Below are 17401 nucleotides of genomic sequence, written 5' to 3'. Positions count from 1 at the left end.
CACACAAAAAGACACCAGTTATCAAGTTTGTCTTTGATTATATTGATTGTGAACAAATATGTCAGGAATATTAGGAAGGGCTGTTGTGTATATTGTAAATGGCTAGCCAACTACTTCTCTGTTGCTCTTAATGGATGTCCTCTTGCGGGTTGGGTCTCGGACACATGCACACCTTGGGACAAGACTAGGACCTCTAGAAATTTGGCCTAAGCATTAATTGCTTATTCAATTTTTTATTTATTTTTCTCTTTAAACTGTTGTTATTGTGGTGTCAGTTGTTGCCCCCCCCCCCCCCCCCTTTGACTCTTGGTTCCTCTCCAGGTTTCTTCCTCATGTTCTAGAGAGTTTTCCTCCCTACTGTCGCCCTCTGTCTGCACACTGGGGGCCTGCACTTTGACATTTGTAAAGCTGCTTGCTGACAACATCTGTTGTAAAAAGCACTATATAATTAAATGTTACATTTTGAATTGTAACTGTTATCAGCAAATCACTGGATTTGCGGACTGAGCTATGTTTTTTCACCTGGTTGTACAAACATCTTATTTCATGAACTTAACTGTCATGCTATTATGTTTATTAATAAACCTGAACTTGAACTTGAGCTACTAGACAACCAAGAAGAAACTCTTGCATTTGAATGGTTTTTAAAGCCATCAATTACCCATCCACACTCTTTTCAAGGGCCTGTAACTGACAGTCATGGGGCATTAGTGGATAGGCTTCACCAGGGAAGCATAAAGTATGTTAGAGGCATGAGGGTAGATTGCATTAAATCAGCATTTGCCTTGCAAGAGCATGGCTCACTGCACCCATCCACCTCTGACAACACGACCCAGAGCACATGCTTACCCCACCCACCCCAGCCAACGCCCCCCGGAGATTGTATTCACCCCATCTGTGCTTGCCCACAGCAGCTAAAATACATGCTAGTCCCACCTGACTGTGAAAACACCACCCTGAGTGCCCCCTGCTTAAGGAGTCAAAAGGCAATGACCAACATCAAGACACAGAAATAAAGCTACTGACGCAACCCACTCGAACAGCCCTGATGTTTTATTCCCCACCAACAATGCTCACTGTGTTCGTTACTGTGTATGTATGTATGTATGTTTGTGTGTGTGTGTGTGTGTGTGTGTGTGTGTCTGTGTCTGTAAAGGCACAATGCTTTGGCAGGTACAGCAATTATACCTCCAGGTATGAATACTTGGATTTTCTCAGCTGAACAGGGGTATTAATAGCTTGAGCTGCCGATGTTCATTTATGTCAACTGTCATTTAATGAGCAGAGATGTAGCCATACTGTATCTCTGTATCCGGCAGTATCTCTGTGCATGTACCTTAAAACATACAGTACTACTAATACTCTGCAAAATTCTTAAGGCAAGCCTTTGGTAGTTGAGTCTGCTGGAGTCATATTTCTCCTTTAGCCCTTCTCTTTATGAACCTCAAAGCTTGAATCCCTTTCCGATGTCCAGGTTTCACTATACGTTTCGATCCATCTTCAAAATGAGGATCAATTTGTCCATACAAGGAAAAATATAAAACAACCATCAGGCTTTTTTCAAAGAAAAAAAAAACCATGCCATATATTCCAAATGTGTGTGCTGTTGGGACCAGCAACTCACAGATTTGATCATTTCTCCAAGTAAACAGGTTATAAATAAAATACGAAAGTGACAGCCGCAGGAAAATAAGGCTAAAGCCGGCAGCAGAGCTGTCTAGACTCTCAGGTGATGAAAAGGACTGGCAGTGAATGGACTGATGTGCTTGCGTGATTTCTAATGTCTGCCCCTACCGGAGCGTCGTGCTTTTACGAACATGTGCATGTAAAAGGTTGCAGGCCATCACCAGTCCCCTCCTGACACTACCTGCATCATACATCTATCTATACCTCGCAGGACTTTTTTCGGTGACTCACTAAATTAGTGGCAGAACGCTCACTGAACGTGTCCATTCGTGACAATGAACAATAAACAAAATAATTTTGAACAACACACATTAATGCACAACATGAGCTTTAACCATATGTTCAAGTCACAATTTTGGGTCAGCGTTATGTGAGGACTACTGCATGTGCACTGTATCTGCATGTGTACTGTATGTGTAAACGACATCTTAATTGTTTTGTTTTTTTAAACTTTCTGGTGGCTGGCTTGGCTGGACTTTTCAAATGAAGCAACATTTGATGGCAAACACGTGGGGACGCCTGAAGGCTACACTGCCGCAAACAGGCAGGCGAAACCGACCTGTCGTTATTTACAGAGTTCGTCTTTGCTCAGTGGAAAAGCTGTTGTCAGACTAAATCCATGCAGGTATGAGAGACAGAACATTCATCACACATAAAATATGTCACTCATTGCACCTTGCGGCAAGATGTACTGTAGTAACACACACACACACACACACACACACACACACACACACACACACACACACACACACACACACTCTTTTCCATACTATCTGCCACTACCAACTGAATAAAAACTATTTCTGAATCTGTCAGTGTGTCTGTGCACATACATTAAAAACATACAGTACCACCAGCAATCTAGCCTCACTACATTGGAAATCCTTTACAAAATATATTGTTTTTCTTTTGTTAAATCCCCTGGGTGCATGTGGCTGTGGTTGGTTTCAAGCAGTGCATTAGGCACAGGGTTGGTATTGGCGTTAAACTCTGGAATTATCGTGTTCTCATTACCTTCCTCCTGCCCTTACTTCCCTAGAATAAACAATTCTCGCGCAAGCTAGTGTTGTAGTTTATGCGACAAAGAGCACTAAAAAAGATCAGCTCTCGCATCACAAGGCGTGCAGGCTGCAGATAGTGCCGGAGTCTTCATCGCCCGTGCCACAGTGAGCCCTCCCTCTCGAGTTCTTACTCACTGGAGCACCGCGCGCAGTTGTTCCTGCAGCGCTCGGAACGACAGGGCTGGGGACTGACTCGCGCGCGCTGCCCCTGCGAACCCCCACGCTCCACACCTGGAGGAGTGCGTGACAGCAGGTAGGTGCTATCCTGACAACGTTAACCTTGACATCTCAGACAACCGCAAAAAAACCCAACAACAACAAAATAACAAAAAAACGGACGAACGTAATCCAAGATGTTTGAGTATTATGTCAGTCCTTGCGATGTTACTGCTCCCTGCTGATTTGAAAGTCTACATGGTGCGGACCAGATAACTTTTAATACAAATGATTCAATTTGTCTGCTAAAATGAACGCAAAGCTCGAGCTGTAGGCGCATTTGTTTTCGTGGTAGATGCGCAAGTACCGTAGGACATTTCTGGAACGAGCGTGAACTTGCTCGGGGGTCCGTTTGCACAATCTGCGCAGATATTGGCGGGGTCCTCGCGGTACGCCGCGGTAAGGAACTTCCCGTACACGACACGCGCAAATGGACCGGTTCGGTTTGGCTTCACAGGTTGCATTTCTACGGCGAGGGGACGAGCAGTTTTACCGCTCAGTCAAATGCCCGTTTTTTGGGTTTTTTATTTGCTGACAAGACAGAAGATGACGTTTGGAAATAAAGCGGGTGGGCGACGCATCACGTATTTACGGCCCGTTGTTTATATGATTACAGTTTAACATGTCACGCGCTATAGTAACGCGCAGGCAATTTATGTAGTTTAGAAAAAATACGTGTGCAATGCATGGTACGTGCGATTTGTGTGTGTGTGCGTGCGTACGTGTTGATGCCTATGGAAAATGACTCCGCAAAATCACTGTGTCCCGGACTGCACGGAGGCAGTGTTGATGTTTCCACTTGTTTTGTTTTTATTAGCATTTAAACCAATCTCGAGATACTTAAGATAGATTTGTCCTGGAAGAGACTGTTTTGCTCTAAATGGTCAAATGTGATGAGGCTCTGTAACATGAATTAAAGCCCAGTCCTACTGTGAAAATCTGCGTTGGCCAGTTTCCACTCTGAACGTATAAGCCGTGCCCATTCGCATACAAGGGTGAGAGTAATAACCTCTCTCGTGCTAGGCTGCATAAATAGAGCCTCGTGTATGTCAGTTTAGCCACAGGCACCTTTCAGAAGGGGCTTCTGTTGCGTAGCTGTGGTCATTATCTATATATCTATATATATATATATAAAGTGTTTTTCAAGTTACTCTCTCATCCCATTCACAATCAATGTAGCAAAGTAATTGCCTTAAAAAAACTCATTGGCTAGAGTATTTAGTTTGTGCTTGTAGAGTTGTTTTGCATGTATTACATGTAAATCGGGCCTTCACATGCATACATTATTTTATATATAATTGTAGGAGCACCCGCTTATGCTGAGATACGTATGAATCAAAAGGCCATAGCTGGAAAACAGCAGGTGAAAAGCAAGTGAAGAGAATGCAAATCATACAGAACTGCACAGAGAGGCTTTGGAACATTGGCTACATGTGCGTAGTCGCCTAACCGTGGGAGCCTCCAACGTCGTAATGCCGAATCTTCTCCAGCGTCTTGTGACTAGCCCCTCCCTCCCCTCCCCTCCTCTGAGGGTGTGTTTGTGTGTGTGTGTGTGTGTGTGGCTGAGGAGCCCGAGCTCACTGCCCACTAGGAAGTCCCGGCGGACGTTGACGTCCCTGCCGACCCGGCCGTCCAGCCGAGCCGCTTCACGCCGGCCTCTCACGAAAGCGCCGGATCGATTTTCTCCCCCTCTGCAGGAATTCGCGTCTGTCCAGCTGTCGGGGCTGCATGGGGCTTTGCGAAGGAAAAATACAGGCTGCTTTTTCTGTAAGAGCTGGACAGAGCGACACCCGCATGGTTCTGTCCTCCTTTGAGACGCCTGAGGAGGCATCTAGGCCTGTGGGACCCTGACACACACCATGCAAACAAACTCCAGTGTTTATATTACTGGAGTGCCGTTCATGCAGACACACCTACACACACACCCACTCGCTCTGGCTCAGACCTGCCAGGGAGGGTAGTGAGGGAGGAAGAGAGGCTCTTTTTCCTGCTGTTTCGTTACCCTTTAGTCACGTTGTTACTTTCTTGCGGTCACTGCAAAGCAAGAGCTGCTTCATTCCTGCTGGGCTGAAGGAAACCCTGTAGGCGCACGCAGAGCAAAGAGGAATCAAAATACATTTATTTAAAAAAAAAGGCCCAGTAATTCAGCTTGTTTCAAAAAAGCACTGAGTATAGAGGAAGCAGCAGTGCTGTGTGAGTGTGCGTGCACCTGTGCAAGTGTGTTTATCTGTTCACTCAGTCCTCTAGGGGCTTGTTGAGACAGATCCACATATCAAGATGGAGTAAACTCTGTCCTCCCTCAGAGTTCCTCCCTCTGTGTGTGTGTGTGTGTACGTGTGTGCGTGTGTGTGCCTGCCATATCGCCCCAGCAGTTTCCAGTGTGGTGCATTGTTTTCTAAAGTACTGACAGTATTCTCTCGCCCAAGACCAACACATTTGGCAGGGCAGATGACATTTGTCAGGGACATTTTATTCTATTGTTATTTATTGCAATCTGTTGGATTTGTTGCTATTTGCAGGTTCATTTTTATGGTGACAGTAGGCTGACTGTTTTCAGGTTGATAATTGACTGTGCTTGGTAGATGTAACACATGAATTACTGCTCATATGTTCCTAATTTCCATAGTTCTGTTTCTATTGCTCTTATTATTTCGATTTAAAAAAATAAATACCATCTTTGTATAGCAAACACTGTATAATTTACCTCAGTTAATTTGATCATTGAGGAAGGAGACATTTACCTGATTCTTTTATCCAAATTGTTAAGGGTCTTGCTCAGGGGCCCAAAAGTGGCAATTGGGCAGTGATGGAGCTTGAACAAGCAACCTTTCAACTACAATTCAAGCACCTTAACCACTGAGCTATGATATAAAACCTTTTTTGTATTTGTATTTGTGCTTGCCACATGTTGTTTAAAAGTGTATTCACCTTTAAAAGAGGCTCTTAATTTATTTATACCTTAAACATTAAGCATTCTCACATACTTGTATGAGAGACTTGACTTTATATTTTGAGCTTGACATTTAATTTTTGTTGAGGACCACAGTTCAGGTATTTGACAACTGCTTGAAGAGAACACATTTCTGCTAGTCTTGTTGTTTAATCTTGCTTCTCAGTGTTTTAATGGCATGTCAGGACAGCTCTGTATGACTTACGGGCGAATCTGGCAGAGAATTTCATTTGAGAATGCCTTCTCTGAGACTACGTCTTCTTTACGGTTATACTTGACACACCAGTCCAGCAGTCAGCCCTTACAGGCCTGCAAAGACTCTTGGGCTGACTCATTGCCCTGTCCACCCTTGCTAACTGCAGATTGGATCTGAGCCCCTTTCTTGCCCGTCTCATCCCTCGTCCTGTACCAGTCTCGCGTTCAGCACAAGCCTGTCTCACGCCAGCCCCCTGGCAGTACCCACTATATGAGTGTGCACCTTCCTTCTACAAGGTTCTTACACCGGGTGTGTGTGTGTGCGTGCACATGTATGTGTGTTGGGGGTGCGGGGGGTAGAATGTAAGGCGGTAGGCGATGTTTGTGTTTACGAGAGGGAATAATTTGCAACTCAAATATGTAAAGCAGCAGTCACGGTGCACTTTCCGTCAGGCCGAGCCTCGGTCACCATTCGCGGTTTAGGGAGGACCCACCTGTACACTCTCTGTCATGTGTTTAAGAGGGAGGATTATTGTGTGTGCTTGGGCAGGGTGTGCAGGCTGTTGGTATGTGAGGAGACTGTATGAGCTCCAACCATTGCCACTGGGCTCTCTCTCTATGCTGTCTTAGCTGCCCATGCTGTGGAACGTTCCCAAGGTGTCTTTTTGTAGCCAGGGGCAGAGAGAGAGAGAGAGAGAGCACTTGATAACAGTATATATTAAAGCATGATATTCCGCTGCATACTTCTGTTTGGGAGAAGGAACTGGAAGAACTGGTGAAGTGCTGATGCTGACGTTTGTAGTGTAGAGACTGCCTGTTGTTTACCGGAATAACTCCTCATGCCACTAGAGTACGATAGCCATCATATTGTCCCATGCTGTTTACTTTAAATATGTAGGCTATTAGATGGGTCCTCTTTCCTTCACGCTGACTGGCTGAGATCGCCGAGATCCTTGTCGATGGTGCTGCAGAGTACCGTGTGCATGTCTGGACTGAGTAATACATCTCTCCCAGTGCAACAGTCCAATGAGAAGAACTCAACCTTCTCTGCATCATCCCATGTAAGGGAGGACGGAACGATGCGTCTGATTTACAGTGGAGCGGGAGGAAGACCGCAGATCAGAGGCCGCCTGACAGGCCGAGGCAGGGCCAGATGGCAAGGGAACCGGGCGTCGGTAATACAGGACGTTAGCCGCAGGTTCAGAGCTGAAGTGGCTGCAGACGAACCTCTCAGCTTCGACCCGAGGCCAGGCTCAGTGGTTTCGCGAAGGCCTCTCGTCCAGCGCAGCAGCGAGTGCGGCTGTATCGGTGGCCTTTCGGCGTATCTATCCCCGCGTTCCTTCTTCCGTAGCTCGTCCACCAGAGCCAGCATGGAATGAGGCACGGAACAGGCGCTGCTGATTGTGGATTGAGGGGTTTGGGGTTCGGGGCACAGCCGGGATCGTGTCCATAGCCCTGGCGCCGCATTCTCCAGCTGTCTGTCTCTCTAGAAGCTTGTCGTCCTGTCCAGCTGTCTGTCTCCCCAGCTTGTTATCCTGTCTTCCCCCCTGCTGATGCTTTTGGTTGCCCACCCCTGGTGAAGCTCCCTGTCTGGCCATGAAGCTTGCACCGCGTGGCGGACCGTCTCGGGTCAGATGCCCCAGCTGCTGGGCCGTCATTGTTTACAGGCGTGGTGAAAAGCGTCAGGGCGACGGCTCTCTGTCCTTGTCGAAGGAGAGCGAGTGCTTCGCTGCTGATTACAGTGACTCAGCACTTTCACAGAGCCGGAGTGCCTGCTCACTCTCCTCCCTTCATTCCTCTATCCCTCCATCCCTTCCTCACCATCCCTCCTCTTTCTCTTTTTCTGGCCCCTCTTCCTGGGAGCCAGTCTGACTGCCTGTCGGGGGGTCTGTGGCCCAAGATTCGGGGTCCGTGGGTGTCCCAGAGTGACATGCTGTGAGCTCTAAGCGCTCTCTCTTCTTCCTGAGACATAGCTGATAACTACCCTACAGTCACTTTTGGAGGTGGGGAAACAAATCCAAATGTGTATTTTAGAAACCTGCATGCGATTGAGGAAAGTTGAGGTGTTTATGGGCTGTTTACTACACTACTACACAAATCAGGCAAAGCATGAACAAACTGTGAGGATGACTCATGCTTAAAACATGTTCACAAGTCATGTCGGATTCCCTCATAGTGCGCCTTGGTCAGAAATGTCATGCTGACAGCCTTCTCAGCATCCTAAGGTCTATGACACGTTTTGTCGTGTGAATTTACTTTTTAATTACTGCCAAAAACATGAAGGAAAGGATTTGGCTTCCTTTTCCTTGCCCCTCTGAGCACCACCTACCTGAAGGGAACTAGCTTACGATCGGAGCAGTAGCTCTGAATAACGTTTGGGTTTCCAGCGAGCCGTGTCTACTCCCTGCCCCTGGGGGGTAATGCTGTGGCTTTGAAACTGGCTCGACTGGTTCCGTTCAGGATATAGTGCAAACGCGATCCCTCCTGTCGTTATAGAACCAGGGATCAGGTATGGCTCTTCAGAGCGCAGACAAAAAGATTCATATAAAGCCAGGCCATAGGACAATCGAAACTTTACTGTATACGTGATGTACGCGCTACCTAATGTGTATGTGTATATAGCATTTGCTATTATTAAGTTCATAAGTGTTATTAATTAAACCGACATTCTGAGTGTATGTAGAATGTGCCTTGTGGGTATATATGTGTATGCTCCTGTCTTGTATTATCTGCCCTGTTACCAAAGACGCTGTCTCAGCACCTGCACTTCAGAGCTGCTTCATGAAGGTCTGCGTCTCAGTCCTGCTAATGCAGGTCTGCGTCTCAGTCCTGCTAATGCAGGTCTGCGTCTGAATCCTGCTAATGCAGGTCTGCGTCTGAATTCTGCTAATGGAGGTCTGTATCTCACATCCAGTTCCTCCTAATGCAGGTCTGTGTCTCAGTCCTGCTGATACATTTGAGCTATGCTAAATCAGTCCCCCACTGCTGAATTGCACATTGCAGTTTTCCTTATGGTACCATATTCCACACACTGTAAACAATGCTCTTTAAACCTAATTAAAATGTTTCTTGCAAGTCATTTATTAATGAGAAACAATGGTTTCCAAGATGAGTCAAGGAGTCATGATGAGACGTGACATTTTAAAGTTGGGTCCACTGCTTTATTGCACAAATTAAGAACTAGGAGTGAAGTGTCTCACTCAGGACTCAACAACAATCCGCAGAGCCTCTATAACCATTCTGGCTCTCTGGAGACATTTCCAACCAGTGAGACTTCTAATGGTAAAACATCCAACTGTGCTGCATGTTTCTTTCTCTCTCTGTCTCTCTCTGTCTCTGTCTCTGTCTCTCTCTCTCTAGGTTTACAGAGTGTGCATGTGTGTTTTTATCAGGGCCAGGCCAGGACTGATCTTTATCAGTACTTGGTTCAATAGAGCGTCACATGTTATTGTGGTGGTTGTTCCGCGTTGTTGCTCCAGTAAGACCCATCTTCTGTATTTCAGCACCTGCAAGCTACTCTTGGAAGCATTTCTTCAAAATATACATGCTCTCTCTCTCTCTCTCTCTCTCTCTCTCTCTCCCCTTTCTCTCTCTCGCTTTCTTTCTCTCTCTCTCTCTCTCTCTCCCTCTCTCTCTCTCCCCCCCTGCCTCTCTCTCTCTCTCTCTCTCTCTCTCTCTCACACACACACACTCACACACACACATTCTGTTGTAGTGCACGGCGAATCCTTCCGAATGTGCTCTGCTCGGCAATAAACGGCCCCTGCTGGGGTGTAATGCAATCATTTTTAATTGAAAACTCACAGGAGCCTCTGTGTTTTTGTGACAGTGCAATATGGTGCCTTGGCCTCACCGTTTGTTTAAGATCATTCATTCTGGAAACATCCAGAAATATTCACCTTGCGCGTTCTGCGCGATCTTTGACCTTCTGGGGTCTCTAGTCGCTTCCCTCGAATCTTTCCGTAGACTTAGGTGTAGTTTCCTTAAAATGCCTTAAAATGACACTTGGTAAGAACAACAAAAAAAAACCCCTCACAGCAGTTCTGCATTAATTGCCTCAATGCTGCCCGCTGCTCTGTGTAGTGAACGTGTATAAGATATTAGCAGTGTGCACTGCGCTCTCTGCCAGTGAAGCAGTTTAGCTCTCCGTCAGACATACGCTGTTCCTAATAAGGCCATGAAAGACCCTTCGAAGCGGGAAAGCAAGCTGAGGACTAAATCCACGCCCATTACGCAGTCTCTCTCTCTCTCTCTCTGTCTCTCTCTCTCTCTCTCTCTCTCTGTCTCTCTCTCTCTCTCTCTCTCTCTCTCTCTCTCTCTAATTACCTCACTCTCCCTTTTTCTGTACTGCAGTCCATGAGTGCAAATCCTTTTGTATGTTGTTTTTCTTTCGTTTTTTTCCCTACGGGTTTTTTTTTTTTTTTTTCCCCCGACTGGTTTTTTTCCTTTTTTTTCCTCTCGCATTCTTCTGTGGCTCCGCTCTCTGGCACTCTTCCCTCTCAGAGCGGGGGTCTGTTCTCTCTCCCACTCCTGACCCCGATGACCAGCTCCCATGCGGCAGGACCTGCTGGTCTGCTCAAGTGGTCAGTAATGGGAAAGGCAAAATGACATAGAGGATAGCGCGAGAAGGACCGAAATAACATTGCGCTAAATGGCAAACTTAATTTTGCCTACCTCTCTCTTTCCGTGGCCTCTCTTCCTCTCTCCCTCCCTCCCTCTCTTTCTTTCCCACTCTCTCTCTCTCTCTCTCTCTCTCTCTCTCTCAGTGAAGGGAGAACGCAACAAGTGCTTATTGAAGGGGCTCATAAGCTGCTGTCAAGTACTGACAGGCTCAGCGTAAAGAAGTCATTGTTTTTCTGTTTTTAAGAGACCGGGATACTGCTTTCTGTGACAGTATCTCGCCTTGGAAACCAACCATGTGCCAGTCATAAGTGGCATGCATACAGGCTAGCTCTCCAAAAAGAATCTATCATTTGTTTGTTTATTTATTTATTTAGCAGTGCTGTCATGGCAACTCTCTGGAGAGGAACTGTAGTCTTGCTCTTTGTTAACTTTAGTTTTACAACAAACCAGGGAGCCGCCACGTTTTGTTTTTTTTTGTTTGACTTCCTCAGGATTATTAAGCAATGCAGCAACTGGCTTTGTCTCGAACTGGTTTGCTTTAGTGACTGGATTAACAACAGCACACACCCAAACGGAAATCCGAAGAGCACTGCATATCTATATCCACGATAGTTCGTTAAAAAGAAACGGGGCTAGATTTGCATCAGCGACCCAGTCATGGACCCAGTCGTGAAGTTGCCGTCCCTGTGAAGGTAAATGTTTGGAAACAGCTCACTGCTCTCCAGTACCTGGCACTCAAACGTGACATGCCCAGCTTCAGAGCTTCAAAGCACACTTGCCCTGCCGCACCTTTCGCCCTCCCGGCTGTGCTGTTCCAGAATCTCCTGAGTCCTCCAGTGTTCACCCACACAGACGTGCAAACGTTGGCTCCCCGGGCACGCAGCGTGGAAGTGGCCAAAGCGAGAAGAGACCTCAGCCAGAGTGTCCAGCCTACAGAACCGGTGATGTTAGAAGGGATCTGCAACGTGATAAAGGGCTCAGCTCGAAAGGCCGTCGATCTAGAAGGTACCGGCAGCGGGAGGTGATGAAGTCCACACGCAGCTATCTGCAAGGGCAGGCTGTGCATCGGGATGGCATCACGGAACCAGCTTGCCACTGCCAGTGACGCTGCCAGTGTGCCGCCTGTGACACAGGATGTTCCCTGATTCAACCCTGGACTGTAGATCAACCCCCCCAGTCAAAAACCCGTTACCTGGATGTAGGTCACCTCCCTGCCCGGCGACCGTATCTGTGTCTGCCCATTTAACGGTCACCCTGGCCAACGTCAGACAAACAGGCACACACACACACACACACACGGTAACACATGCCACCTGGGGCTATTTACCCTGAATGGACCAAACAAATCTGCCCATTACAGTGTCTTTACATATCTGGGCTGAAAAATTAAGTGTTCTCCTTTCACTAATCACCTTTCATAATGGCCCTCTGCTGATATGCCTGTGAGCTCAGGATAGTCCTAATAATAAGATAATAAGAGTAATAATAGACCTCTGTGGCTGTTAGATGTGTTGTGATATGCTGTGATGTGTTGTGGTATGCTGTGATGTGTTGTGGTATGCTGTGATGTGTTGTGATATGCTGTGGTATGCTGTTATAATGTTAAAGGCTCAGTTAAGAACTGCCAAAATTACTCCCAGTCCTAATCCTACTTTGGTATAGATATTACACTGCAATTTCGCATGTATGAGATGACTTGAAAACAAAGGACATTGATGAGATTTTCCAAATAGATTTGCATCCCATCAGGAATTCATCGTACGTTAATTCGCTGCTAAATCGTATTGACATGGGTTCAACTAGTTTTTGTCTGGTAGGACGTTCAGCACTGAAATTTCTATCAGTGAATAAACATATTATGGCAGCTGCTGCCTTGATAATGTTTTTTTTAAATATATGGAGAAACCATATGGAGATTCTTCCAGTCATCCTGAAGGTCGTATGTTAGCAAGCACATAGCTTACAATATGTGCAAGGAAACAGTTGTCACATGTCGCATGTAGTATAGAAACTTCAGAAATCATCTAAACAGGGCTTGTGGGCTCCCTGTTACCACATATGCTTTCAGTCCGGGTCATTTGGGTGGGCCGGTTCCTTTGGAAGGCACCCTTCCACATGGCATCTGCAGCGGAGCTGGAAACACCGGAATCCTGGTCAAGTCAGCTTGAGTGTAATGGAAGAGCCCACAGACACAGCCTGAACCACCAGAGAGATTTTATTTCCTTCCAGGATTCTCCTAAAGAGGCAGCACGCAGGGCGGGATGCGGAGGGCTGATTTGGGAAGCGTTTGCTCCCAGCAGCCTCTGTTTTTATTGCGTATGTTGCTTAAGTATCTACCTGCTTATGTGTTTGTCTGTCTGTAGATTTCTTATGAATAAAGTAAAACATTCACAAATTATATGATTGCACCCATATTACAGTACGATGAGGTGGTTAAGCTATAAATAGATGCTTGGGTATATTTTGAATTTTTTGCCTCTGTCTCTGTGCTACTCAGTGCTGGGGAAACTAACTGTCATGCTGTATTCTTAGACTGTGACAGTCAATTGAATAAACCTCATTTCAGATTTGAGTGGCAGGGGAAACTTTCCACTGAGCCCGGGACTTAGAGGTGGTTTCCACAGCAACTGGAATGATTTACAACTTTTGGTCTCAGGAACATTTATTTGCATCCCCAGCATGAAGGGCGCGGACTGCCTCTCCGATAGGCTCGAAGTGTCGGGTTTCACTGGCACAAGTTTACTTCCATACCGGAAGCATTCAGCGCAGAGGAAGTTCTGGGTCAGCGAGAGATCTGGAATCCCAGTGCTTGTTTTCCAGACGTGAAAATACTCCATTATGACAAATAAACTGACCAAATAAGGCATGTAATGCCTTGTGTTCTTAGGTTGCAGGGGCCTTGGACAGAAGGCTTGGACACAGGATGGAGAAAGTGCCCCTGACTCTCACTTCAGTTCCGTAATATGATGTAACCCGACCCTGCTTAGAGTTATGCACAACTTCAGCTTGAAGGATGAATTGTATTCACAGGCCATTTTTCTCTTGTGGCCATGTTGAATCAAAGAAGATGCCTCTCTCTTTCTCTCTCTCTCTCTCTCTCTCTCTCTCTCTCTTTCTCCCATCTGCTTTACCTCTTTCCATCTTTCTTCTCACATGGCTTGGCTGTTACAGGCACTCTCGACCTCACATCAGTCGTTTCCAGAAGATGTAGCTGTGCTCAGAACAGAAGGGCATCGATTGGGCATGTGACAGACCATTAACCTGCATTTTGTTTAGCATGCAATAACTAGCTTTTCTTTTTCAGAATTTTTCTTTTTATTTATTTTTTGCTGTTATATTTGTTTTTTACTTAATGTAATTGCCAATTCTGAATTCATCCATAAAGTTTCCCAGGAAGCTTTTGGAGTGATCGTAATTGGGAAAATCCAGTCAACAACATGTGTCACACAAACAAGGGTAGAAAAACATCACAGATAGTTGTATCCTAAAAGACCACAAATAGGCTAACTGGAAGGAAAACGTAGATGAGGTTGGTAAACAGGGAAAATGCTCAGAAATGCCCGACAGAACAAGCAGGAAGAAAGTCTTAAAATGTGTTTGTATTGCTCCTAATGGATCCATCAGTTAAGTGTTGTGGCAGGTAGAGGAACAGCAGGCAAACTGAAGAGGGATTCTGGATCTACACGCATCTTTGCTCCATCACTGGAACTCTACTCCCCTGCATAGTTTCAAGTTCTCCCGGCTCTAAAAAACCTGATTTCACTCATTTTGAAACCCATTAAGAGCTGGATTAACAATCAAATGGGCAGTTTTCCCAAACGGATTAAAGCTTTATCCTAGACTAAAAGAGGAGTTTCAGCAGAGAGTCCATGGTGTCGGGTATTTGCATATCTGTCCTTCCTGGAATATTTTGTGGGGTGCTTGGATCACTAAGTTGTCCACTGGTGACTTTCTGATGTCCTCTGTTACATTGAAACAGCTGCCACTTGCAAAGCCCATGGTCACTTGATTATAGTTGAGCAAAAACATTCTGTCCTTTACTTCTAAACACCCTTATCCTGAAAGAGTGCTTTAGTGCAATAATATCCTAATAATATAAATACAGATTTTTTCAGACAGAATTTATAGGATGGGATTATGTTGCAGCTATATAAAGACAGCAATGTAGAGACAAGATCGGCACTGCCTGTGCGTTCTTTGGAAACAGGACGTGTGTCGTACTGCGTCTAGACCGTCAGTCAGATGTTGCTACAAGTCCTCCCAGAGGAGCAGTTGAAGGCACCACTGCCTCCATCACCGCTGCGCCGTTACTGTGGCACCGTGGCAACGGCTGTAATAAGCCTCCAAGCCCGACAGATACAACCTCAGGCGAAGGTAGCTGAGCAGCAGAGACCTCCCCATTGTTAGTCTAGGTCTGCCAGATTGGCATTGGGAGACTCGGTCTCTTTGACCTGAGGTTGCTAGGCAACGGTCGTCTTCCGGGAGAGAGATGAAGTGATCTTTTATTTCCTGTAACCTTGTAGCTTCTGTTTAGGATAAGCACAATTTGACTTTTAAGTTGAGGGGGAGGAGCCAAGGGGATGGTGGACGTGCTCTCTCCGCGTAAATGATAACGATGGAAATCATCCTTTGGAAATGCTCCAAGAATAGTGTCGTTTGGCTGAATCATTGTTCGGATCCAACAGCTGCTAAATTTATGAATGAAAATGCCAAGCAATGTGTTTATACATTCTGTTGAATGTTAAAAAACTTGTGGTTTTGGGAACTTGAAATCAGGGTTCAGCTTGTTAGATGTTTGCAGTGCAGTGTGGGAGTAGCACAGTGACACAGGCTTTGTTGTTTAGACTCCTGCAGCATACTGGGACAGAAATTACACACTGAGATTAAAGTCCAGAGTGCCTTTAATGAGCTTTAATTCAGTCTGTGATGTAGGCATTGTATAGGCTACATAGGAAAAGCGTCCATTTTATAAATTCTTTTTATAAAGTGTTCCTAATTTTGATAATTAGACAGATTAACATAATGTTGAATAAAACTGCAGTGTGTGGCACTAAAACTGCTCTGTGTGGTTGCAAATCCTTTTCGGTTGATGAATGGCTGAGGCCTGCTGGCCATAGCGACCAGATGCTGGGTACATTCCCCGGTGAAGCCCTTTATTACGTACTGCATCTTTCAGTGGCTTTTGTTTTTTTTAGCCTTGTCTTTAATAATCGAAATGCAAAATGTATTTCCACCGTGAATGAAGAGCATTCCAGGTTTTGGCCCCTGGCTATCTCTGTGTCCGCTTCAGTGTTACGGTTCAGGTCACCAGCCTGCAGCAGGGCAAAGCCCCCGTACTGGAGTCCGGAAGCATCGGCCTGTGTGAGCGCTGTTCGGATCCCTCGGTGCCTTCCAGGCATCACCTGGCTAGCACTGCCAGCAGCCACAACAAGAGCAGAAACAGCAGTGCCAATCCCACCGGCAGCCGCTCGCGCCCAGGTGTCCATTTCCCACATCAGCCTGCATCCCTTGGGGTTATGAGGCCTCTGTCCTTTCTTCCTAACAGTGCAAATTTAACCGTTTACACAGTCGGCTCTGATTAATATTTCTTATTGATCTGCTCTGATTTATCGGCCTCTTCGTGGCCTCCTTTATTGCCGCTGGCATTTCGTCGAATCTCACGTTGCGAGATCACAGACTGCAAGTGCAAATGCCACATTGGCAATTAACTCAAGCCCTCCTGTTAGCTCTCTCCCGTCAGAGCTGATGATGCATCATCTGGGTAGGAAACAACCAAGCAAACAATTGTCCTCTTTCTTGCGGGATGAAAACCGTTCAATTAGGATTTGCATTGCAGAAACTCATTTTTTTTTCACAGCAGGAGTTTCACAGCTCCATTTGAGTCATAGCTGAAGTCTCCCTTTAATCTATGACAAAGTGTCATGGAGAGGGTGAAGGTGTGCCCAAGGTTATTTCTTGCATATCGCACCTTAACAGTTCTGATCGCTTTCGGTCCAGCGTGAAACGTTCAGTGTCATTTTATAGCAAGGCTTTAGGATATTTTCTTGCAGTCTTTGACATTTTCTTCAAGCCAAAGAGCTGATGCTTGCAGAAACAGGACATGTGGTCAGTGACAGTGTGCGTCGCTGACAACTCACTTAGCTGACTGGACCTCCCCCCCCCACACCCCCCCGCCTCCTGCTCACCACATTGTCGTTGGTGCCATGTTGACCTCCAGGTCTCAATGGTTCCATCACAACAGTGTTTGAGAATCTCTAGGATATGATGCTTTTGGTGGTGATCACTGTGTCGTCCAGCAAGAAGCAGCCATAGCAGCTGTTGTTTTTTTCAAATTTTTACCTTGTGTAACTGTCAGAATGAGAGAGATGTGATTTTTTTTGTGTGTGTGTGCAAAAGATAAGACCTACAATTGACTTTCACATTGCTTTAGCTTAATATATCCAGGCCTTGTATATGCAGGTGTGTCAGAACTCACCTTCTAGAGCAGGTAGAACATGGTGCTACTAACACCAAGGTCATGGGTTCAGTTCCCAGGGGGCGTATATACTCTCACCCTAATAAGTGTGGAAGCCGCTCTGGGTAAGTGCATGTGCCAAATGCCATTAATGTAAATTAAACCTGAAGAGAAGGAGCGGTACTACTGAAAGCCCTTTCTGTGATCGAGGTC

At 46.0% G+C, this 17401-nt stretch overlaps 1 protein-coding gene across 5 annotated transcripts in view; it reads left to right on the top strand.

Annotated features, from left to right (window-relative positions):
• The first annotated feature begins 2849 nt into the window (after positions 1–2849).
• LOC113586340 (band 4.1-like protein 1) overlaps positions 2850–17401 on the top strand; it is a 59812-nt gene continuing 45260 nt past the window's right edge. For 3 of the 5 annotated variants that reach the window (XM_035520225.1, XM_035520224.1, XM_035520223.1), the window contains exon 1: positions 2850–3003. The gene's annotated coding sequence lies outside the window, so the exon portion shown is untranslated. The remainder of the gene's footprint in view (positions 3004–17401) is intronic. The other 2 variants (XM_035520226.1, XM_027024367.2) reach the window with 2 other exon arrangements.

The sequence above is a fragment of the Electrophorus electricus genome, chromosome 20, assembly GCF_013358815.1.
Source record: "Electrophorus electricus isolate fEleEle1 chromosome 20, fEleEle1.pri, whole genome shotgun sequence".
In the NCBI taxonomy this organism is placed as follows: domain Eukaryota; kingdom Metazoa; phylum Chordata; class Actinopteri; order Gymnotiformes; family Gymnotidae; genus Electrophorus; species Electrophorus electricus.
Note: the sequence above shows the minus strand (reverse complement) of the source record. Positions and strands in the feature narration are given on the sequence as shown.